The sequence below is a fragment of the Urocitellus parryii genome, chromosome 3 (genome assembly GCF_045843805.1).
Source record: "Urocitellus parryii isolate mUroPar1 chromosome 3, mUroPar1.hap1, whole genome shotgun sequence".
NCBI lineage: Eukaryota > Metazoa > Chordata > Mammalia > Rodentia > Sciuridae > Urocitellus > Urocitellus parryii.
Genome location: NC_135533.1, coordinates 29,403,961 through 29,429,701, shown reverse-complemented (window position 1 = coordinate 29,429,701; position 25,741 = coordinate 29,403,961).

The following is a 25,741-nucleotide window of genomic DNA, read 5'->3' as shown; positions in this document are numbered from 1 at the left end:
TCAACCAGACAGGTTTGACCAACACTGCTCACCTCTCACTCCTGCCCCAATTTACTCTCTATTTAAACCTAAAGTTCTTTTCAGTCCCCCTGAGGATAGGGCTGAGATGCTTAATCTCACTGTCTTCCAATATGGCTATATTGATTAAACTTCCTTTTGTGTTTTCACCATTGCATTTTCCTTTTGTTTGCGGGTGGTGGGGGTGAGTGGCCAGGCCTGATATTTTTGATCCCCCATGCTAATGACTAAAAGCAGGGAGATAAGGATCAGTTAAAATAACAAAAATGAACCATTCACAGATAAGAGCTATTTACAATAATCTTATATTTTGTTTCATACGGAAGTATACCCTGCTATCTGAGGCAGGGATTTGTAATTTCAACAGTTTGTGAAAACTGAAAAAGTCCAGAAAAAAATAATGGCTTAAAACACCCCAAATTTAGAATGGGGTATAAAGGTTTAGATTCAAAAATGAAGAACAGAATATTTCAAAGAGAACCATACTGAGACATACCACATTCAATGATTAGAGCATAAATCATTAAAATTGAATTCAGAAAAACAACAGAGAAATTGAATTTTTTAAAAAATTGTGTTGAAAAGATTAATAAAATTGATCAACATCTAGAGAGAATGACAAAAAAAGGAGAGAACATAAACCTATTACAATTATCAAGAATGAAAGGGGGATGTCACTGGAGACTCAGAAGATATCAAAAAGGTAATAAAGAATATTTTAACCACTCTACACACGTAAATTCAACAACATAGGTGAAGGTGATCAATTCTAAGAAAAGCACAAATTACTATGTCTTGCCCAATAGGAAATAGGTCATTTCAATAGCTTTTCAACCAACTCCTAAGATGTCTCCAAGCCAAGTGGTTTCACTGGAGAATTCTACCAAGACAAACAAGGAAAAATTAACACCAATTCTATGTAATCTCTTCTAGAAAACAGAAGAGGAGGAAACACTTCCCATTAATTTCATAAACCTAGATTTACCTTGATGACAAAAACATGAGCAGTTGCTCGCAATATCTCCAATAGAGATCAGTATACCTCATGAATATAACCACAAGCTTCTTTCGCAAAAAAAAAAAAAAAAAAAAAAACAGCATTTAGTTTAGAAATCGATAAAAGAATAATATACCACAACAACTGAGGCCTATACCCGGGTTGTAAGGCTGGCTCAATACCCATTCAATACTGGTCTGGCATATAGTCAAAAAATATGATATGAAGAAAATAGCAGTGTGACCCATAACCAAGATAAACAACTATAAATAGAGTCAAATTCAAATATGACCCATATATTGGGATAAAAAAAAGACTATAAGATAATAATTATAAATACTTTTTTAAATTTAGGAAGGGGGACTGGAATAGTAGTAAAGCACTTGCCTATTATATATGAGGCCCTGGATTCAATTCTCAGCACTAAATATTAATAATAAAAAATTAGTAAAATATTATCAGCATGGATAGATAATCTTGTGGGGTTAAACTAAACTCTAAACAGTACTGAAAGATAATTTCTAAAAAGTTGAGGAATAAGAGAAGTTCTTCCTTACATTAGAAGTAATAGGTAATTTTAAAGATAAACAGTAATAAAACAAAAACTATCCAACTAAAGTACACAGAGTATATTTGAAAGCTGACCAGACCAAAAGTCAGACATGGTGGGAGGCACTAAGTAATCCCCCTACTTGGGAGGCTGAGGCAAGTTCAAGACCAGGCTAACCAACACAGTAAGACCCCATCTTTAAAAAACAATTCTGAGCAGAGCAGCCAGGAATTTGAGACAACATCAAACAATCTAACTTTTGTGTAGAGTTCCAGAAGGAAAGGAGACATAGGAAACAGAAAAAATACAGTCAAAAATTCCAAAATTTTATCAAAACCATAAATTCACAGAACCAGAAAGCCAATAGACATCAATCCAGATAAAAACACATCAGAGTCAAAACTTTGAAAATGAAAGGTAAATCAAAACTTTTGAATACCATCAGAGGAAGAAAGATACTTTACATTCAGGGGAAATACAAGAATTACAGAAGACTTCTCATCAGAAACAACAGAAGCCAGAAAATGATGAAATAATATTAACAATGATGAAAAAGATCTTGAATTCTATATCCAGTAAAATACATATAATATTCCTCAAAAAATTAAAAGATGAATTTACAACTAACAAATGCTAAAATAACCATAGCCTTTAGATCCAAGAGTACAACAAGCACTAAGTGAGTTTTACAGGTTAAAGAGAATGAATATTTCACTGTGTGTATGTACCACATTTTCTTTATCTATTCATCTGTTGAAGGGCACCTAGGCTGGTTCCATAGCTTAGCTATTGTAAAATGATCTGCTATAAAGATTGATGTGGCTGCATCTCTATAATATGCTGATTTTAAGTCCTTTGGATATAAATCAAAGAGCGGTATGACTATGTCAAATGCTGGATCCTTTTCAAGTGTTCTAAGGAATCTCCATACTGCTTTCCAGAGTGGTTGCACCAATTTGTAGCATCACAAAAAAATGCTCCCCTCTGATCTCTTCCTGGTCCCTTTCCTTTACTGGTCTCCCTTGGATTTTCATGAGATCCTTCCCTCACTACCTTTCTTTCCCTTTGTGCTCTTTACCTGCCCCAGAGGAGAGAAAACATACACCACTTAACTTTCTGAGTTTGTCTTATTTCACTTAACCTAATGTTCTCAAGTTTCATACATTGTCCTGAAAATATCATCATTTAATTCCTTATGGATGAATCAAACATTGTTGTGAATATATACCATGTTAGCTTTTGGGGGGGAGGAGGGACACCAGGCATTAAACACAGGGGCACCCGACCACTGATGACATCTTCACATCTTTTTTTAATTATTATTATTTAATTTAGAAAAAGGGTCTCACTGAGTTGCTTAGCACCTCTCTTTTGCTGAGGCTGGCTTCAAACTCAAGATCCTCCCGCCTCAGCCTCCCATGCCTCTGGGATTACAGGAGTGCACCACCATGCCCAACATACCATGTTAACTTTGTTCAATCATCCACTGATAGACACCTAGCCTGGTTCCATTGTTCAGCTATTGTGAATTGTGCTGCTATAAACACAAGTATGCATGTATTGCTATTGTGTGATATAATCATGCACCCAAATGAATCACATACAAAGCATATTCCTCTCTGCTATTATGTGTAACATCAGCTTCACTTGACCTTTATGATAAATATCAAGAGGTGGTATAGATGGGTCATATGGGGGCTTCATTCCTAGTCTTTGAGGGAATTTCTGATATCCATAGTGGTTGTACAATTTACATTCCCACCAACAGTGTAAAGTGTTCCTCTATAAGACCTCTTTAAGAAACTGATGAGAAAAGTAAGTAGTATAAGCTACCACCTTTGAAATGTAGGCCTTCTTAGGACCTTTCTTAGTATGTTTTCTGTTGCTGTAACAGAATACTAGAGACTGTAATTTACAAAGAATGGAGGTCAATTTTGGCTCATAGTTCTGAAGATTGGGAAGTCCAAGAGCAAGGCACTAGCATCTGCTTGGGTTCTGGGAATGGCCCTGTGCTGTGTTCTAAGACGGTGAAAGGACTGAAAGGACAGTGATAATTCCCTGGATTATGGAGTGAGATGAAATCTCAGGGTAGTTTTAATTTGCATTTCTTTAATTGCTAGAGATGTTGAACATTTTCTTCATACACTATTGGCCATTCATACTTCTACTGTTAAGTGTCTGTTCAGTTCCTTTACCGACTTATTAATTTGGTTATTTGTTTATTTGGTGTTAAGTTTGTTGAGTTCTTTGTGTATCTTGGAGTTATTGCTCTAACTGAGGTGTAGGTGGCAAAGATTCTCTGCCATTCTGTAGGCTCTCTCTTCATATTCTTGATGGTTTCCTTTGCTGTGAAAAAGATGTTTAGTTTGACTCCATCCCACTTATTGATTCTTGATTTTACTTCTTGTGCTTTAGCAAACCTGTTGAGCAAGTTCGTTCCTTAGCTGACATGATGGATAGTTGGGCTACTTTTTCTTCTGTTAGGCAGAGGGTGTCTGGTCTAAGGCCTAGGTTCTTGATCTACATTGAATTGAATGTTGTGCAGGCAGAGAGACAGGAGTTAAATTTCACTCCACTACATATGGATTTCCAGGTTCCACATCACCATTTGCTGAAGAGGCTATCGTTTCTCCAATAGTCTAGTATGAGATAACTGTATTTATAGGGGTATGTCTCTGTGTTTTCCACTCTGTTCCATTGGTTTTCCTCTCTGTTTTCTTGTTGTTGTTGTTTTGTTTTTGTTTTGCTTTTTGCCAATGCCATGCCATTTTTGTTACTATAGCTCTATAATTCAATGTCATGTCTGGTGTTGTGGTACTTCCTGCATCACTTTTCTCACTAAGGACTGCTTTGGCTATTCTGGGTCTTATTTTTCCAAATGAATTTCATGAGGACTATGAAAACAATGAAATTTTCATAGAATTGCATTAAATCTGTATACTGCTTTGGTAATATGGCCATTTTGACATTAATTCTATCTATCCAAGAACATGGAAGATCTTTCCATCTTCCAAGATCTTCTTCAATTTTTTTCTTTAGGGTTCTGTATTATTCACTCTAGAGGTCTTTCACCTCTTTCGTTAGATTGTTTCCCAAGTTTTCATTTCTTTGTGAGGCTATTGTAAAAAAATAAAAAATAGCTTTCCCAATTTCTCTTTCAGCTGATTCATCATTGGTGTATAGGAATGCAACTGATTCATGGGTGCTAATTTTATATTCTGCTACTTTGCTGAAATTTTTAATGAGTTCTAGAAGCACTTTGGGGGGGGGATCATCTAAACATAGAATTATGTCATCAGCAGATAGACATAGTTCGAGCTCTTCTTTTCCTATTCATATTCCTTTAATTTCTTTCTTTTGTCTGTCCACTTGCTCTGGATAGGGTTTGTGGGACTATTTTGAACAGCAGTGGTAAAAGAGGGCATCCCTGTCTTATTCCAGTTTTTACAGGGAATGCTTTCAAATTTTCTCATTTAGAATAATGTTGGCCTTGGGTTTAGCTTATACCTTTTACAATGTTGAGGTGTGTTCCTACTATCCCTAGTCTTTCTAGTGTTTTAAGCATGAATCAAAGCTGAATATTGTCAAATGATTTTTCTGCATCTATTGAGATAATCATGTGATTTTTTTTCCTTGTCTTTATGTCTATTAATGAGATGATTTATGTTTATTAACTTCCATACATTCAACAAATCTTGCTTCTCTGGAATGAACCCAACTTGATCATGGTGCACTATCTTTTAATATGTTTGTATATGCAATGTGCCAGTATTTGATTAACAATTTTTGCATCTATGCTCATCAGGGATATTGGTCTGAAGTTTTCTTTCCTTGAAGGGTCTTTGTTTGGTTTGGGAATCAGGGTGATATACCTTCATAGAATGAGTTGGAAGGGTTTCCTCCTTTTCTATTTCATGGAATAACCTGAGGAGTATTGGTGTAAGTTCTTCTTGAAGGTCTAGTAGAACTCGGCTGAGAATCCATCTGGTCCTGGGCTTTACCTTGGTGGTAGGCTTTTGATGGTGTCTTTAATGTTATTGCTTGAAACTGATCTGTTTAAAGTTTCTATTTAAACAGAAATAGTTTTCCCAGTTCCTCCTGATGCCATTTGGGTAGGTCATATATCTTTAGAAATTTTTTAATATCTTCATCATATTTTATTGGAGTATAGATTTTCAAATTAGATTCTGATTATTGTCTGAATTTCAGTAGTGTCCATTATCATATTTCCTTCGTCAGCATGAATTTTAGTAATTTCTGTTTTCTCTCTCTGTTTCTTTGTTAGCATTGGTAAGAGTTTTTCAATTTATTTATTTTTTCAAGGAACCAACTTTTGTTTTAATTTTTTGAATTTCCTTTTGTTTCAATTTCATTGGTTTTGGCTCTGATTTTAATCATTTCCTATTGTCTATTGCTTTTGGTGTTGATTTGTTATTTTTTTTCAGGGTGTGAGATATAAAGTTATTTTATTTATTTGGTGAGTGTCTATTCTTTAAATGAATGAGTTCAATGTAATGAACATTCCTCTTAGAACCTCCTTCGTAGTGTCCCAGAGAATTTAATATGTTGTGTCACTATTCTCACTTACCTCTAAGAAAGTTTTTATTTCATCCCTGATTTCTTCTGCTCTCCATTGATTATTCTACAGCATGTGATTTATTCTCCAGGTGTTAGAGTAGATTCTATTTGTAGTTTATCATTAATTCCTTATTTCATATTATTATGATCTGATAATATCCAAGGCATTATCTGTATTTTTTATTTGCTAAGATTTCCTTTGTGACTAAAATATGGTCTATTTTAGAAAATGTTCCATGTGCTGCTGAGAAAAAATATATTCCGGTATTGAGGGATAAAATATTCTATATGTATGATAAGTCTAACTCATTAATTGTATTTTTTAGTTTTATAGCCTCTTCATTTGAGTTTTATTTGGAAGGTCTATTGAGTAATGGGAGAGGCATGTTAAAATATCCTAGTGTTATTATGTTGTGATCTATTTGATTCTTGAAATTTGAAGGGTTTGTTTGATGTATGTAGATGCTCCATTGTTTGAGACGTAAATATTTACGATTGTTATGTCTTGTTGATGTATAATTCCCTTAAGCAGTATGAAATGGCCTTCTTTGTCCCTTATGAATAACTTTGGCTTGAGGTCCACTTTCTCTGATCTGAGGACAGAAACCCTGTTTGTTTATGGGGTCCATGTGAATGATATCATTTTGCCATTATTTTACCTTCAGTCCGTGGATGTCTTTGTCTATGAGGTGAGTCTCTTGGAGAGAGTGTATTATTGGGTCTTGTTTTGTAAGCCAGCATCTCAGTCTAGGCCTTTTGATTGATAAGATTGGGCCATTTACATTCAATATTATTATTGAGAAGTGATTTTTATTTCCGGTCTTTTTTATTTATTTCTGGTTTTTAATTTGAAGTAGTTTCTCCTTTGATCCACTATTCTTCTAGTTAGTTCCTCCCTTTGCTGGTTTTCACTTTTATTTTTCCTTTGTTCTTCATGAAATATTTTATTGAGTATGTTTTGTAGTGCAGGCTTTCTAGGTGTGAATTTGTTTAACTTTTGTTTAAAATAGTAATTTTTATTTCATCATCAATTTGAAAGCTTAATTTTGCTGTGTATTCTTGTCTGCCATCCATTTTCTTTCAGAGCTTAATCCTCCTAGCTTTGAGGGTCTGGGTTAAAAATCAGCTGAGTTCATGATTGGTTTCCCTATTGCTTTCTGACTTCTTGTTTTTCTCAAGCTGCCTTTAAAATTCTATCCTTATTCTGTATGCTAGGCATTTTCTTTTTTTTAATTACTTTTTTATTTATATATGACAGCAGAACGTATTACAATTCATATTACACATATAGAACACATTTTTTCAAGTCTCTGGTTGTATACAAAGTATATTCACACCAATTCATGTCTTCATATATGTACTTTGGATAATAATGTCCATCACATTCCACTATCATTTCTAACCCCATGCCCCCTCCCAATAAGGTGCCTTGGTTTGGGTCTGTTGTCATTTTGTACATTTGGAGTCTTGTATGCCCCCTATGTTTGATTTTCCATTTCATTGTTTGGGAAATTTTCATATATTATTTAATTGAAAAATTTGTGCATTCCTTTGATTTGTATCCCTGAGCCTTCATCTATCCTGATAAATCTTATGTTTGGTCTTTTAATGTTATCCCATATTTCTTTTTTTTAATTTTTTTTACTAGTTATTGATGGACCTTTATTCATTTATTTGTTTATATGTGGTGCTGAGAATCAAACCCAGTTTCTCGCACATGCTAGGCAAGCATGCTACTACTGAGCCACAACCCCAGCCCCCACCCATATTTCTTGAAAGTTCTGCTGATGATCTATTGCCATCTTTTCACCATGGTCCAATTTATTTTCAAGATTATATATATATTGTCTTTATTGCCTGAAATTCTGTCTTCCCAGTGGCCTAGTCTCCTGAAGATGCTTTCCAATGCATTTTTAATTTGGTTTCTTAATTTTTTTTTTGTTAAGAATTTCTGCTTGTGTGTTTTTTCTCTTTTTTTTTTCAGAATCTCTATCTCTTCCTTGATGTGATCTTTTCCTTCCTGTATTTTCTCCCTAACATCATCCTGTTTTTTTTTTTTTTTTTTAGGAATCATTTTAACATTCTAAATGCCGCCTCTAAAATACAAATGCCGAATGTCTTCTCTGATATAAGGGGGTGACTCAAAATGGGATAGGGATGAAAAGCATGAAAAGAAGATTACCACTAAATAGGGAAGAGAGGTGGGAGGGAAAAAGAGGGAGAAGGAGAGTTGCATGGAAGATGGAAGGAGACCCTCATCGTTATACAGAATACATGTATGATGTTGTAATGAGAAAAGGAAAAAAAACTGTGTCACATTAGATTGGATAGAGAGAAATGATGGGAGGAAAGGAGTAGGGGGGATAGGAAGGGCAGCAGAATAAAATAGACATTATGATTGCTGTATGTATATAGGTGACTCTATGACCAGGTGATTCTGCAATCTGTACAATTAGAAAAATGAGAAATTATACCCCAATGATTAAATGTATGAATTGCCAAGATCAATGTAATGTCATGTGTAGCTAATAAAAACAAATTAAAATAAATAAATTAAATAAATAAATAAATGCCTCTAATATTTTTTCTACTGTGGTGTCAATGGATTCTGTTATTGAAGTATTTTGGCTTGTTTGTGGTGATTTTTTTTCCTTTGCTTTTTCATATTGTTTGTGTGTCTATCCACTAACAGTTGGTTTTGAAGCGGCAGAGTTTCTACAGTGGACTTATAGGGTCCCAGAGGATTTCCAGTACCTTACAGTTAAGAGAGAGACAGATGATAGCAATAAGCAATGTTAACAATTTACAGCATGAAACCAAATAGTTCTTGGTATGAACACTACCATGTGTTTGCCTAGAGTAAAAACATTTAAATTTTCAAATGGGCTTATAATTTCAAGTGGTGAACAGGGATAGAACAGAAGTGATGAAGGATCTGATGATTATAAGACAGGAGAGAAGACAGAAGCAACACATTAAGGGAAGAGGGAAATAGAGATCAATACACAGTGGTTGTTAGCAGAGGAAAAGAGAAAGAATGAAGGAAACAGATAATTGAGAAAAATGCATAAAACGAAATTTAGAAACAAAAAGGACTTAAAAAGTGCAAGAACAAAGTTGACATATATGAATCAAACATCTTAGTCTTCAAAATAATGATGAAAAATAACTAGATTAAAAAATGCTATAAATAAGAAAGATAAACAGATATAAAAAAGTATCCAGTTAAAGACAGCGTTCATAAAGAGGAACGAAGAAGAGACGGGGAGAGTAGAAAAGAGTTTGTAGGTTCAAGAGGTGAATGGGGCAAATGCAAAGGTGATATAGAATGTTTATGAGGGGGGAGAAGAAAAAATAGAAGTAAAAAAATTAAAGAAGGAGTAAAAGAGACAATAATAGAGTTTGGCTGTTAGCAAGTAAATAAGAGAGAAATAGAATGATAGATAAACCGAGTTGTGAAACAGTAGAAAATCAATCCAAATATCCTAATCAAACAGAGCACAGAAAAATAACCACCTTCAAGAAATGCTAATGGTGAAAAAGCAGAAATAAATATGTATGTGTACAAATGTGATAAATGTCCATCATGTATCAATCAGTACATATGCAAAAATACAACAAAACGGAACAAAAACGAAAACAAAATCCCTGAACAGTCAACGAGAGTGTATGTGCGCTGTCTGCTCCAAACTGTCTGTTCCTCAGCTTCCCTTCTCAGCGGGGTGGTGTGAGGAGCTGTGGAAGATACTTTCAGCTTCACTTCCAGAGTGTAGTTGTGGCTGGGTTCTGAGATGAGTTTCTGCAAGTGAAGCTCCCAGGGTGGAGATGTGGTCTGGTACTGCCCCAGGTGTTTTATTGCATGGGGAGTTTGGGGACGCTAATGAATGTAAACACTCCTAGGACTGTACCCCACTACTCTGCCCAGGGCACCACTCATTGGAAGGGGGAGTTGGTCCTGCTCTAGTTCTGGTGTGTGGGGATACTGTCCTTGTGGGCCTCTCCAGGACTGTTGGTGAGCATGGAGCTCAGTCACTCCACCCTTTCACATTTTTCCTGCTGCTGGTCCTACTACCTGCTGGGTTCATGGGAGACAGGTAGAGCAGGCTTTCTCTGGCCTCTCTGATGTGTAGTACCCCCAGGCAAAGTGGCTTCCATGCCAGATATTCTCCAGGTCAGGGATTCTCCTGATTTGCTACGCTCACTTTATTATTGATTGATTGATTGATTGATTGATTTTAGAGAGAGAATTTTTAATATTTATTTTTCAATTTTAGATGGACACAACATCTTTATTGTATTTTATGTGGTGCCGAGGATTGAGCCCAGCACCCTTTGCATGCCAGGCGAGCCTGTTACCACTTGAGCCACATCCCCAGCCCTCGGCTCACTTTAGATCCTGCAGTTGGTGTCTGCTGGATCCATGTATTGGACTCACCCAGAACTCAGGGACCTAAGTTCCCAGTCTGAGATTGTGCCACTGTCACTGTGAGGTACTAACAGGTCTCCAGCTGGAGCTCCTCATGCACAGTAGGCAGACCTGGGGAGTATTGTGCACCACTTTAATAAGCCAAATAGCCTCTAGTGTGGCCCAGGGTCGGCTGCCCCTCCAATCCTGGGATTGCCCACACCAAGGCTTTCCCAGCACTTTTCAGAGTTTCTGACCCTGCATTCACTTTTCCCGCATCTGCCAGGAGCTCAGATCCAATTCTGTTCCTTAGCCTTGTCTGTCTGACACACCCCAAATGTCCTAGTCTTCAAGGCCCTCTGTCCAATAGTGAGTCACAGTGCAGTGCTTTTTTCACTCACCTCACAGAGAAGTAGTTTTCTTGCTGTTTGAGTCCCAAGTCACAGAGCTGTGAGAAAAGTCACTTCCCCTCATCCGCCACCTTGTCTCCTCCCATTCTAAGGTTTTACACAAAGAAATAGATCCAGGCATCTCCAGACACAGGCTACAGGGAATGCTGTGAGTACCACTCGGATCCTCTTTGAGATAAAAGCTGGGAGTGCTTTCAGAAGACAATCCTCAGTTTTGAGCCCTCTTCTCCATTTCCTCAGCTCACCAGAGCCTGCATCCAAACATTGAGAGGCAGTGCAAAGGCCTGGCCCACTCACCCCCACTCCAAGCAACATCTTGGCCTCAGAGCTTCTCACCTAATCAGCTGGCGTTTTGTGAGACTGAATTGCAGTCCAGCTTCTCCCTGTGCCCAATGCTTTCTCTTTCTCGCTTCCACAGGTGTTGATCCCACCACTGTCACCAATGCACTCCCCTCTTTCAGAGCTTCAGACTGCTTCATGAGGGGCCCCACCTGACCACCAGACCAATGGGACAGTTTTAACAGCACAATTCAAACCCACACGTGGATTTCTGTTTACTGACAAAGATGGCAGAGCAGAACACACTCTCCAATAATTCATGAACCACATGGACAAAGTAAAATGGAGCCCAACTTTACACACTTCACACAAAACTCACTTCCAGGTGACTTGAAGACCTAAATGGAAAAAAGTAAAATGATGAAAGATTTAGAAGAATCATCATGATTCTGGAGTATATAAGGATTTCTCAAGCAACTCAGAAAATGCACTAACTGAAAAAAAAATATTGTTTTTTAGGAAATTCTGCATATTAAAAAGTATCATATAAGAATACAAAGACAAGACACAGACAAGATATTAGTAACATGTAGCCAGCACTGGCCTAGAAACAAGTTCCTTTTTTTTAAAATACTTTTATTTTATTTATTTATTTATTTATTTATTTTTTTTATGTGGTGCTGAGGATCAAAACCAGCGCCTCGCATGTGCTAGGCAAGTGCTCTACTGCTGAGCCACAACACCAGCCCATTTTTGTAAATGTACAAATATATGAATATGAGGAAGACATGAGAACAAAAAAAGGGCAAAATCTTGAACCTGTTTGGCTAAGAAAGACTTGAAGAGGTGATCAACCTCATTAGTTCATTAGGAAATGATAATTAAAATCCCACTGAAATGCAATTAGTTAGATTGACAAAAATGTGGAACCTGATAACTCTTAGTGTTGTACAGATACAGAGCATCAGGAAGCCTCATGGCTTTTTTGCTGGTTCTTCTTTACCTTGCAAAGTTTTTGTTAGTTTGTTTTGGTTTTTCAATAGATTGATATATAGTCACATGTGCAACATGATGAGAAATGTATACAGACATATACCCCATATTTGCAGTCAAGATAAACACTTCCAACAGCCCAAGACCTGAGTCCCAGATCTTTGAAGTCCCAAAACCTCAGTCTTGAGATCTCTGTTTTGTTTTCTCTCTGCTCTGACTCAGTGATGACATCCTGGCCCTGACTTTAAAAGCTACCTATGTGCTTATGACTTCCACATTCACAGCTCCATCCTGGAGCTTTCTTCTCTATTTCTTTCTTAGCATTTCCACCTAGGTGCCTACTAGGCATTACAGATCCAGAACACATCCAAATTGGGGTCTTACAGCTTCCCAAACTTGCTCCTCACACAGTTCTCTCCAGATCAGTTCTTGACCACTCCCCTCTTCCAGACACTCAAGCCATTGTCATCTCTAAGTCTCCTCATCTTCCTACACCCTACATCTCATCCAGCAGCAAACTGCTTTGCCTGCAGTTTCATACCCTGAATCCGACCCCTTCTAACCACCTCCATTGCTACCAGCATGGTGCAAGACTCTATTACTTCTCACCTCGATTGCTGCTTCCTGGCTTACATCATTTCTCTTTTGTCTAGTCTCACTATATTCCAGAGGGTTTCTATAAAAACTAGGCCAGATCCTACCACTCTTCTGATCAAAATCCCCACTGCCTATGCAACTCAGAATAAATCCAAAGTCCTTGCAGTGACATTCCAGGCACTGTGGGGTCTGGTGCCCAAGACTTTAACTCTCCTCCCACTACACTAGCTCATCTGCTCCAAGAGCATTGACCACTGGGGCTGCCAGTAAGAGAGGAAGACTCTAGATGGAGGCAGCAGGGAGGGAAAATTAGGAATTCCAGTTTGCGTCATAAGGGGTCAGTAATCATGCATATTAGACATCCAAGTAAAGATGATGAGTATGAAGGAAGATATGGGGCTCTGGGGTTAGGGCTGATGTCTAGACTGGAGGATTAAGCTCAGGAGCTATTGTGTACAGTAATGATCCTAAAAAGAAGAAAAAAAATAAGAGAAGAAAAAAATTGTAAAAGAGGTAGCACCAAGATTTATTGTGTACTATACTAGAATATCTTAACATAATTACAAGAAGAAAAAGACCAAAAAAAAAAAAAACAGTAGAAAAGGACAAAAGAAATAGCAAGCAGAAAAGGAAGTCCTGATGACCAATAACCATGTGAAGAGCTGCTCAGACTCAGTAGCAAGAAGAAAATGTGAATTTGAATGTAACAGAGAAAGAGCAAGTCATTGGCATGAGATTGGCAAAATATTTTAAGGACTCTCAAAATTAAGTGCTGGCAAGGATGTAGGACCAAGGGGACACTTACTCACTTCAAGTCCTCATGCAACCACTTAGCAATGATCTCAAATGTTAATAATGTGCACTTTCTAACCCAGCGATTACTCTTCCATCTACAACCCTTTGAACTATAGATCTTCGCACTGGAGTACTTGTAGTCATTAAGGATATGTGAAAGCCTTGTAAGGCATGGAGAAAAAAATTCAGTTTTGAACTTTCAACTTTCATATCTACTCATTCCTGAATGTGATCTGCCTGGAAAAGTGGCCAATCCATTCAGTGAAAGGCCCCTTCAGTTTGTCCTTCCCCTCCTCCCCACTCTACAACGCTCAGAGCATTGAGCACCAGAGCAAACCACTCCAGATCTCTTCTCTGTTCACCACAGTAACTGGCAGCTCCCCAGATGGAAGCAGCTTTATCACCAGAGATGGGGACCAGAGTGGGGACAAAATAGAGCCTTGGGCTGATCCAAGATGGCATGCAACCAGGGCACAGTGACCCACGTTTATTTTCTCAGATACTCAGGAGGTTGAGGCAGGCCTCTCAAAAAATAAAAAATGAGAAGGACTGGAGACAAAGCTCAATGGGGGAGCATTTACCTTGAAGCTCTGGGTTTGATCCCCAGTACCAAAGCAGACACACAAACCACAAAACTGTTGTAGTCAGCTTTTTCACTGCTGTGACCCAAAGATCAGAGAGGAACAATTTTAAGGAGGAAAATTTTATTTGGGGATCCTAGTTTCAGAGGTTTCATTCAGGGCCCAAGGTAAGACAGGACACAATGGCAGAAGAGTGTGCCAGAGAAAAGCAGCTTAGGGTATCCCACCAGGAAGCAGAGAGAGAGAGAGAGAGAGAGAGAGAGAGATTAAGTTCAGCTCACCAAATACACACTCCTCAGGCACACCCCCAGGGACCCACCTCCTCCAGGCACACCTTAGCTGCCTACTGTTACCACTCAGTTAACCCCCTCAGGGGATTAATTCACTGATGGGGCCAAGGCCCTCACAACCCAGTCATTTCACCCCTAAACCTTCCTGCAGGTTCTCACACTTGAGCTTTTGGGAGACACCTCACATAGAAACCATAACAACAACAAAAGTAAGATAGCCCACAGGACAAGAATAATTTGACTTTCCTCTTTCAAGACACTGAAATTTGGGGTTGTTATTACCACTCAAATGAACTTTCCTGACTGATACAAAGACAGGCCTCTGTCCATTCGAAACTTCATTATGGTGTCTTTCCCCACATATAAAACCTCAGGGTCACCCAAGAGGCAATCTGAAATATTGGTTCCTCCTTTAAAACTGACCTCTGTAAATTAAAGATATTTTTATGTCTTGTGCATATTCCTTTTAAGGTAGTTAAAAACAGGACATTGATGCCCACATTGGGATGCTGTGAAAATAAATATGTTGAAATGTGGGAAGATAAGAGAGCTAAGGCTCATTTGGTGACCTCATTGCTTCAGGAGATGTGTAAAGAGGCTTCTTAGGAAACGGTGACTGAAAAGGGGCATTTTCCACACATTGAAATGTAATCAATTCTCACCTGCTAGTCTCAAAATCCTAGAAAGGGCCTTTTCTATCAAAAACCAAGTTTTTGTATAACTGAATCAGGACAAGTCAATGATGCTTAGTCATTTATAGAAACTTATAAAAAAAACTAGAACTATCTAATATCTTAAAATATACTGGATAAAACTTTATGACAATCTTTCAGATTCTATATATGTTGCTTGATATAAATTTACTGTGCCACTCACTATCTGTGTATGGGTTTAGGGTACTTCTCTGTGCCTTAGTTTTCTCAACTATAAAATGAGGTTAATTACAGTAACTACCTCATTGAATTATTAGAAATAGATACATTAACATGTGCAAAATGCTTAGAACAGAGAGATTGCTTTTTTAATGAAGCAATAAACTAAGAAATAAAAATATATTCAATGAGATACTTAAAGCATATTTATCAAATTATTAGTTATTTATACCAATTTCAATAATTTTATATAATATAAATTATGTGAGACATTCATATTATCACCTCATAAAATATCATCTGTGTCTGTTTCCCATTAGGTTATGGTCTAATGTATTTATAGCAAATACACCCTTATTTTTATATTACAAAAGATTTGATTATGATGTCTCTTAAAACTTACTGAAGTTACCTCTGATTTTAACATGACTCTTAATTGGTCCCCAAGTAACACAGAGGTCAATTCTCTCTTTCTCTTTCTCTCTCTCTCTCTCTCTCTCTCTCTCTCTCTCTCTCTCTCTCTCTCTCCCCTTTCTCTAATACACACACATATGTTTTTAAAAAGAAATTCATGTCCTTGTTTCATCTTTTTTTCACATTCAGCATGAAATCCAGGGTACATATTACATTGGGTTAATTTTAATTAAATAATAAAAATTATTGTTGATATTTTACTTTATAGCTTTATAAAATGAATAATATATATTAGATCTATATTAATTAAACTTATCTTAACTTTTTTATTAGTCTATTTTATAAAATGCATTTTACTTCTCATTAGTGCTTATACTATACCTTGAAATAGGTACTGACACATTTATTTGAAATTTTTTAAAAAGGATTTTTTTCCAAAAGAAATTCTTATTTGGTTGGTAGGTTTGATAGCGGGAACAATAAGAATTCGATTTGTTGATTAATTTCAGGTTACCATTTCCGGTGAATTGATCTAGATAAATCTATAAGTAAAAGATTTTGGTGAAAATAGCCTTAAAGCATGAAGTTACAAACTTTCTGGTATATTCGGTTAAATAAGGAAAAGAGCAAAAAGTATAATTACTAGTTTTTTCATTGGACTACTAAGGCCATTTTGTTTATCTCCTGGAAACTACGAGAATAAATGACTATATTGACAAAATATTTTGCAATTACATTTACTTCCTAGTTTTTCCTTACAATAAAATTTGGGTCAGTTTTATCATTAACATAACTTCTAAAATTACATTAATTTTTGACAACATAACTCATCATGAGCTCAAATAATTGACAAGGCTTAGCAAAATACTTCCATTCCCATCCACTTACTTCTGTGAAAGATTTCTAGCTGCTTCAATTATACCATTAAAAAGCAGGAATAGAATTGATGATGAATGCACATCTTTCCACCAATAGAAATATCTTTTCTATGGCTAATTGAGAAAACAACTCAAATATATCTCATCAAAATACATTCCTAATAAGATTGTTTTGTGGTGCTGGGGATTGAACCCAGGGCTGTGTGTATGTGAGGCAAGCACTCTACCAACTGAGCTATATCCCCAGCCCCCAAATAAGATTTTAACATTTATTCTTGGTGTGGTGGCGCAAACCTATAATTCCTGTGATTCAGGAGGCTGAGGCAAGAGGATTGCAATTTTGTGGCCAGATGCAGCAACTTTGCAAGGCCCTATGCAAATTATGGAGAATTTGTATCAAAATTTAAAAAGTAAATAAAATTGGCTGGGGATGTGGCTCCATGGTTAAGCACCCCAGGGTTTAATGCCTGAAACAAACAAAAAAAGATTTTAACATATTCTTAATAATTGTTCACCACAATAACTGCATTGCTTTGACCAACTTTGTACTGCTGATATTAGTGCTAAACACAATAGGAGTTAAGGCTAATAATTAGTTACAATTAAGTATAAGCAAATTGTAATAATTATAATTTGTGCTAATAGTACAATAAGCCCCAAATCACACAATTTGCCACTATTCAAATTTAAAATAAAAATTTCTGCTGAAAAAAATGTGAAAGCAATTTACATCGTTCTTCAATTCTGAATAAGATGTTTAACATACAGAGTCCTTTCAGCAATAGTTTTTTAAATGTATATTTTGTTATAGAGAAATATGATACAGTGATTGAGATAATGTTTTCAAATGTTAAAAAATGCATTGGCTGGGAATGTGGCTCAGTGGTAAAGTACTTGCCTAGCATGTGTGAGGCACTGGGTTAGATCCTCAGCACCACATATAAATAAATGAATAAAATAAAATAAAATAAATGAATCAACATCTAAAAAACATTTTTAAAGAATCCATTCAGAAAAACTCCAAAGTTCTAGAATAGAACTATGAGTACAAAGGAAAAAGTGAACAATGTAAAATTTCAGGCTCCTACATTAGAGCTGCTTCATTTTTCTTTACATTTATGATGGTGCCTATCATCCTACTTTGACATTTGAACAGCTGTATTTTTAAATTTTAATATTTATAGCAAACCAAAAATCATGATTTGCCGCTATTCAAATTTTAATGAAAATTTTAGTTGTTATCTTAAAAATGTTCAAAGAATTTGCATTGTTTTTCAAGATTATTTTAGGGATATATAAACAAAAAAAGTTGCTTTAAAGGAGTTCTCACACATGTGCAAGTGAATAAATGTAAGAGAATATATTCTCACACTTGAAATAAGGAAAACTTGGGTGGGACTAAATATCCATCAACAGGAGAATGAGTAGGAAATCTCACATACATAGAAATATTACAGATATATAAAAGGAACACTATATATATATGTTATATATATATATGTAATATATATATTACAGATATATAAAAGGAACACTATTATACAAAAATTAAAATGATTAACCAGAGGTCCATGAACCAAGGTGAATGAACGTTAAAAACAGATTGTTTTTTGTTTTTTTGTTTTTTTTTTATTTATTTATTTATTTATTTATTCTGGAGATTTAACCCAGGGGCACTTTACTACTGAGCTGCATCCTCAGCCCTTTTTGCTTTTTTTTTTTTTTTTATTGTTGGTCGTTCAAAACATTACATAGTTCCTCATACATCATATTTCACAGTTTGATTCAAATGAGTTATGAACTCCCAATTTTATCCCGTATACAGATTGCTGTATCACATCAGTTACCCTTCCATTGATTGACATATTGCCTTTCTAGTGTCTGATGTATTCTGCTGTCTGTCCTATTCTCTACTATCCCCCCTCCCCTCCCCTCCCCTCCCCTTTTCTCTCTCTACCCCTTCTACTATAAATCACTTCTTCCATTTGTATTATCTTGTCTTACCCCTCCTTTCCTCTTATATGTCATTTTGTATAACCCTGAGGATCGCCTTCCATTTCCATGCGATTCCCCTTCTCGTTTCCTTTCCCTCCCACCTCTCAACCCTGTTAATGAAAATCTTCGTCTCAAGCTCTTCGTCCCTACCCTGTCCTTGTTTCCTCCCCTTATATCAGAGGAGTCATTTGGTATTTGTTTTTTAAAGATTGACTAGCTTCACTTAGCATAATCTGCTCTAATGCCATCCATTTCCCTCCAAATTCTATGATTTTGTCATTTTTAAATGCAGAGTAATACTCCATTGTGTATAAATGCCACATTTTTTTAATCCATTCATCTATTGAAGGGCATCTAGGCTGATTCCACAATCTTGCTATCGTGAATTGTGCTGCTATGAACATCGATGTAGCAGTGTCCCTGTAGCATGCTCTTATTAGGTCTTTAGGGAATAGACCGAGAAGGGGAATAGCTGGGTCAAATGGTGGTTCCATTCCCAGCTTTCCAAGAAATCTCCATACTGCTTTCCAAATTGGCTGCACCAATTTGCAGTCCCACCAGCAATGAACAAGAGTGCCCTTTTCCCCACATCCTCTCCAGCACTTATTGTTGTTTGACTTCCTAATGGCTGCCAATCTTACTGGAGTGAGATGGTATCTTAGGGTAGTTTTGATTTGCATTTCTCTGACTGCTAGCGATGGTGAGCATTTTTTCATGTACTTATTGATTGATTGTATGTCCTCTTCTGAGAAGTGTCTGTTCAGGTCCTTTGCCCATTTATTGATTGGGTTACTTGTTGTCTTATTGTCTAATTTTTTGAGTTCTTTATATATTCTGGTTATTAGGGCTCTATCTGAAGTGTGTGGAGTAAAGATTTGTTCCCAGGATGTAGGCTCCCTGTTTATCTCTCTTATTGTTTCTTTTGCTGAGAAAAAACTTTTTAGTTTGAGTAAGTCCCATTTGTTGATTCTAGTTGTTAACTCTTGCGCTATGGGTGTCCTATTGAGGAATTTGGAGCCTGCTCCCACAGTATGTAGATCATAACCAACTTTTTCTTCTATCAGATGCCGTGTCTCTGATTTAATATCAAGCTCCTTGATCCATTTTGAGTTAACTTTTGTGCAAGGCGAGAGATAGGGATTCAGATTCATTTTGATGCATATGGATTTCCAGTTTTCCCAGCACCATTTGTTGAAGATGCTATCCTTCCTCCATTGCATGCTTTTAGCCCCTTTATCAAATATAAGATAGTTGTAGTTTTGTGGATTGGTTACTGTGTCCTCTATTCTGTACCATTGGTCCACCCGCCTGTTTTGGTACCAGTACCATGCTGTTTTCGTTACTATTGCTCTGTAGTATAGTTTGAAGTCTGGTATCGCTATACCGCCTGATTCACACTTCCTGCTTAGTATTGCTTTTGCTATTCTGGGTCTTTTATTATTCCATATGAATTTCATGATTCTTTTATCTATTTCTACAAGAAATGCAGCTGGGATTTTCATTGGCATTGCATTGAACTTATAGAGAACTTTTGGTAATATCGCCATTTTGATGATGTTGGATCTGCCTATCCATGAGCAGGGTATATTTTTCCATCTTCTAAGGTCTTCTTCTATGTCTTTCTTTAGGGTTTTGTAATTTTCATTGTATAAATCTTTCACCTCTTTTGTTAGGTTGATTCCCAAGTATTTTATTTTTTGGGGGGATATTGTGAATGGAGTAGTTGTCCTCATTTCCGTTTCAGAGGATTTGTCGCTGATATACAGGAATGCCTTTGATTTATGCGTGTTGATCTTATATCCTGCCACTTTGCTGAATTCATTTATTAGCTCTAATAGCTTCTCTGTAGACCCTTTTGGGTCTGCTAGGTATAGAATCATATCATCTGCAAATAGTGATAATTTAAGTTCTTCTTTTCCAATTTTTATCCCTTTAATTTCTTTCGTCTGTCTAATTGCTCTGGCCAGTGTTTCGAGGACTATGTTGAACAGAAGTGGTGAGAGAGGGCATCCCTGTCTTGTACCAGATCTTAGAGGGAATGCCTTCAATTTTTCTCCATTCAGAATGATGCTGGCCTGTGGCTTATCATATATTGCTTTTACAATGTTGAGGTATGATCCTGTTATCCCTAATTTTTCTAGAGTTTTGAACATAAAGGGATGCTGTACTTTGTCGAATGCTTTTTCTGTGTCTATCGAGATGATCATATGGTTCTTATTTTTTAGTCTATTGATGTGGTGGATAACATTTATTGATTTCCGTATATTGAACCAGCCTTGCATCCCAGGGATGAATCCTACTTGATCATGGTGTATAATTTTTTTGATATGTATTTGAATCCGGTTCGCCAGAATTTTATTGAGGATTTTTGCGTCAAGGTTCATTAGAGATATTGGTCTGTAGTTTTCTTTCTTTGAAGTGTCTTTGTCTGGTTTCAGAATCAGGGTGATGTTGGCCTCGTAGAATGAATTTGGAAGTTCTCCCTCTTTTTCTATTTCCTGAAATAGCTTGAAAAGTATTGGTGTTAGTTCCTCTTTAAAGGTTTTGTAAAACTCTGCTGTATACCCATCCGGTCCTGGGCTTTTCTTAGTTGGTAGTCTTTTGATGGTTTCTTCTATTTCTTCTATTGTTATTGGTCTGTTTAGGTTGTCTATATCCTCCTGGTTCAATCTGGGCAGATCGTAAGACTTAAGGAATTTATCTATGCCTTCACTATCTTCTATTTTATTGGAGTATAAGGCTTCAAAATAGTCTCTGATTATCTTCTGTATTTCTGAAGTGTCTGTTGTGATATTGCCTTTTTCATCCCGTATGCTAGTAATCTGGGTTCTCTCTCTTCTTCTCTTCGTTAGCATGGCTAAGGGTCTGTCAATTTTATTTATTTTTTCAAAGAACCAGCTTTTAGTTTTGTCAATTTTTTCAATTGTTTCTTTTGTTTCAATTTCATAAATTTCAGCTCTGATTTTGATTATTTCTTGCCTTCTACTTCTTTTGCTGTTGTTTTGCTCCTCTTTTTCTAGGATTTTGAGATGAAGTATGAGATCATTTATTTGTTGGTTTTTTTCTTTTTTTGAGGAATGAACTCCAAGCAATGAATTTTCCTCTTAGGACTGCTTTCAATGTGTCCCATAGATTCCGATATGTTGTGTCCGTGTTTTCATTTAACTCTAGGAATTTTTTAATTTCCTCCTTGATGTTTTCAATAACCCATATGTCACTCAGCAACCTGTTGTTCATTCTCCAAGTGATGCTTGATTTTTCCTTTCTTCTTTTATCATTGATCTTCAGTTTCATTCCATTATGATCAGATAAGATGCATGGTATTATCTCTACCCCTTTATATTGTCTAAGAGTTGCCCTGTGACATAATATATGGTCTATTTTTGAGAAGGTTCCATGTGCTGCTGAAAAAAAAGTGTAACTACTTGATGTTGGGTGGTAAAGTCTATATATGTCAATTAAGTCTAGGTTATTAATTGTGTTGTTGAGTTCTATAGTTTCCTTGTTTAACTTTTGTTTGGAAGATCTGTCCAGTGGTGAGAGAGGTGTGTTGAAGTCTCCCATGATGATTGTATGGTGGTCTATCAGACTCTTGAACTTGAGAAGAGTTTGCTTGATGAACACCGCTGCACCATTATTTGGGGCATATATATTTATGATTGTTATGTCTTGTTGGTTTATGGTTCCCTTGAGCAGTATGAAGTGTCCTTCTTTATCCCTTTTGATTAGCTTTGGCTTGAAATCTATTTTATTAGATATGAGTATGGACACGCCTGCTTGTTTCCGCTGTCCATATGAGTGGTATGATTTTTCCCAACCTTTCACCTTCAGTCTATGGATATCTTTTTCTATCAGATGCGTCTCCTGTAGACAGCATATTGTTGGGTCTTGTTTTGTGATCCATTCTACTAGCCTGTGTCTCTTAATTGGTGAGTTTAAGCCATTGACATTTAGGGTTATTATTGAGATATGGTTTGTACTTCTATCCATATTTGTTTGTTGATGTTACTAAACCTGATTTGTTATCCTCTTTGACTACTTTCCCCCCTTTACTGTCCTACCTCCCATTGTTGGTTTTCAATGTTATTTTCCATTTCCTCTTCCTGCAATGTTTTGCCAAGGATTTTTTGAAGAGATGGTTTTCTAGCTGCGAATTCTTTTAACTTTTGTTTATCATGGAAGGTTTTAATTTCATCTTCTAACCTGAAGCTTAATTTTGCCGGATACACGATTCTTGGTTGGAACCCATTTTCTTTCAGTGTTTGAAATATGTTATTCCAGGATCTTCTAGCTTTTAGAGTCTGTGTTGAGAGATCAGCTGTTATCCTGATTGGTTTACCCCTAAATGTAATCTGCTTCCTTTCCCTTGTAGCTTTTAAAATTCTTTCCTTATTCTGTATGTTGGACATCTTCACTATAATGTGTCTAGGTGTGGATCTCTTATGGTTTTGTACATTCGGCGTCCTGTAGGCTTCTAGGATTTGGGATTCTGTCTCATTCTTCAAGTCTGGGAAGTTTTCTCGTATTATTTCATTGAATAGGCTGTGTATTCCTCTGGTATGGAGCTCTGTGCCTTCCTGTATCCCCATGACTCTTAAATTTGGTCTTTTGATATTGTCCCATATTTCTTGGATGTTCTGTTCATGGTTTCTTAGCAGACTTGCTGAGCTGTCTATGTTCTTTTCCAGTTGAAATACTTTGTCTTCATTGTCTGATGTTCTCTCTTCTAAGTGATCTACTCTGCTGGTAGTATTCTCAATTGAGTTTTTAAGTTGGTTTATTTTTTCCTGCATTTCTAGTATTTCTATTTGTTTGTTTTTTATTTCCTCTATCTCCCTGTGAAATTGATCTTTTACTTCCTGGATTTGTTTGTCAATGTGATCTTTCATTATCTGATTTTGCTGTCTCATGTCTTCCTTGAGACTCCAGATCATCTGAAGCATGTATATCCTGATCTCTCTATCTGACATTCCATCTGTTGCACCTATTACCTCTTCTAAAGTTGAGTTGACCTGCATTGCCTGTGGTCCTTTCTTTCCTTGTCTTTTCATACTGCTGGCGTTTCTTTCTGCTTGGTGAAACTGTTGTGTTTTGAAATTTTCCCTCTATTTATTTATATTGCTCTTGTATAGTTGAATAATCACCCTTGCAGGGCATGTAGTGGCTGTGATCCTCCTCCAATTGGTGTGATCCGTCTACCACGCTGGCAGGCCCTAGGTCTGCTCTGTTGGTCGGTCAAAGGTCCGCCTACCCAGCAGGCACGAGGGGCACCTCTATCACTCTGCAGGTTGCTGGGCCTAACCTCCCGATGGGTCGAAGGTTCGCCTAGCTTGCAGGGGGCTGCTCCCGGAGCGAGAGCTAGGCCTCCCGGGGGGCCCGGATGGTGGAGGCCGACTGCCGGTTCAGGCGGGGCGGGCCAAGCCGCACTGGGTGCCGGCGGCTTGCAAACGCGGCTGGTATCAGCAGGACTTAACTCCTGCACCCGCTGCGGGGGCACCTTTATCGCCGAGTAGCTGCGGTCGCGTGGTTGGGAACCGGGCGGGTGGGGCCGCTTCTCCCAGGGCGAGAGCTGGGCCTCCCGGGGGAGCCCGTATGGCGGAGGACTCCCGGTTCGGGCGGGGCGGGCCAAGCCGCTCAGGGTTCCCGCGAGTTGCAAAGGTGGCTGGCGTCTGCAGGACTTAACTTCTGCACCCGCCACGTGGGCACCCTTATTGTCGAGTAGCTGTGGCTGCCTGGTTAGGAACCGGGCGGGTGGGGCCGCTTTTCCCAGGGCGAGAGCTAGGCCTCCCGGGGGAGCCCGTATGGCGGAGGACTGCCGGTTCGGGCGGGGCGGGCCAAGCCACTCAGGGTTCCCGCGGGTTGCAAAGGCGGCTGGCGTCTGCAGGACTTAACTTCTGCACCCGCCACGTGGGCACCTTTATCGCCGAGTAGCTGTGGCCGCCTGGTTAGGAAGCGGGCGAGTGGGGCCGCTTCTCCCAGGGCGAGAGCTAGGCCTCCAGGGGGAGCCGCCTGCCGGAGCGGCTGATGGTTGGGGGACTAGACCTCTGTGCCCGCGTGGCCTTCCAAGATCCACTTCTCTGGGGCAACCTGTCACTTCGAGTAAACCTACCAGTTCACGGCAGCTCTCCTCTTAAGGAAGTTATGCTAGAAGTTCCTCCGTAGCTAGGCTGCAGCTGTTTCGATGAGTCTTTCATATCCCGTTAAAGTGGAGACGTTGGAGTCGATGCTTCCTCGCCGGCCGCCATGTTGGATCCAAAAACAGATTGTTAATACAAGAAATATTTTATTTGCATAAACATTTTAGCCATTGAAATAACATTTAAAACTATCAAAATATATTGTTTAATAGGAAAACACAGAATACATTTTTAAACATGCATGGAATTATTCATTACATTCATGATCAAGACTAACTCTGAAGTACAACCAGAGAAGTGAAAAGTTGTGCTCCATTTGTGTACAATGAATCAAAAAGCATATATACCTAATTAGAACTAATTAATTAATTAAAAAGAAGACTAACTCTGGAGAGGGCTGGGGTTATTGTTCAGTGGTAGAGTGCTTGCCTAGCACATACTGGGCTCAATCCTGAGCCCCACATAAAAATAAGTAAATAAAACAAAGGTATTGTGTCCATCTACATCTAAAAAAAAATTTTTTTAGAGACTAGGTCTGGAGAAGGAGAAAATGGAAAATGAGGTTGTAGAGGAGAATAACAGGATTCAAATGAATCTTAAATTTTTTAATTTAAAATATTTGAAGCAATTAAAACAGAATAATAGATTTACTAAAACATCACAAGCTGGTAGGTGGGCACATATGTTGTCATATTCTTATCTATATATTTGAATGATCTCATAATAAAAAATGGCTAAAAGCTGTGGAAGAGCAGGTGCTCAGCAAGCATGAGGCCCTGTGTTCAAAAAAATAACTAAAAGTAAAATGTAAAAAAGCAAAACAAAAGAAAAAACACCATCAAAAAAAAAACAGTGTTACAATGTATCCTAAAATTAAATAAAAAAATTCCAATAGATTATAGGAAAAAAGAAAAATAACATGCAAAGAAAAATGTTGAATTAAAAACACAAA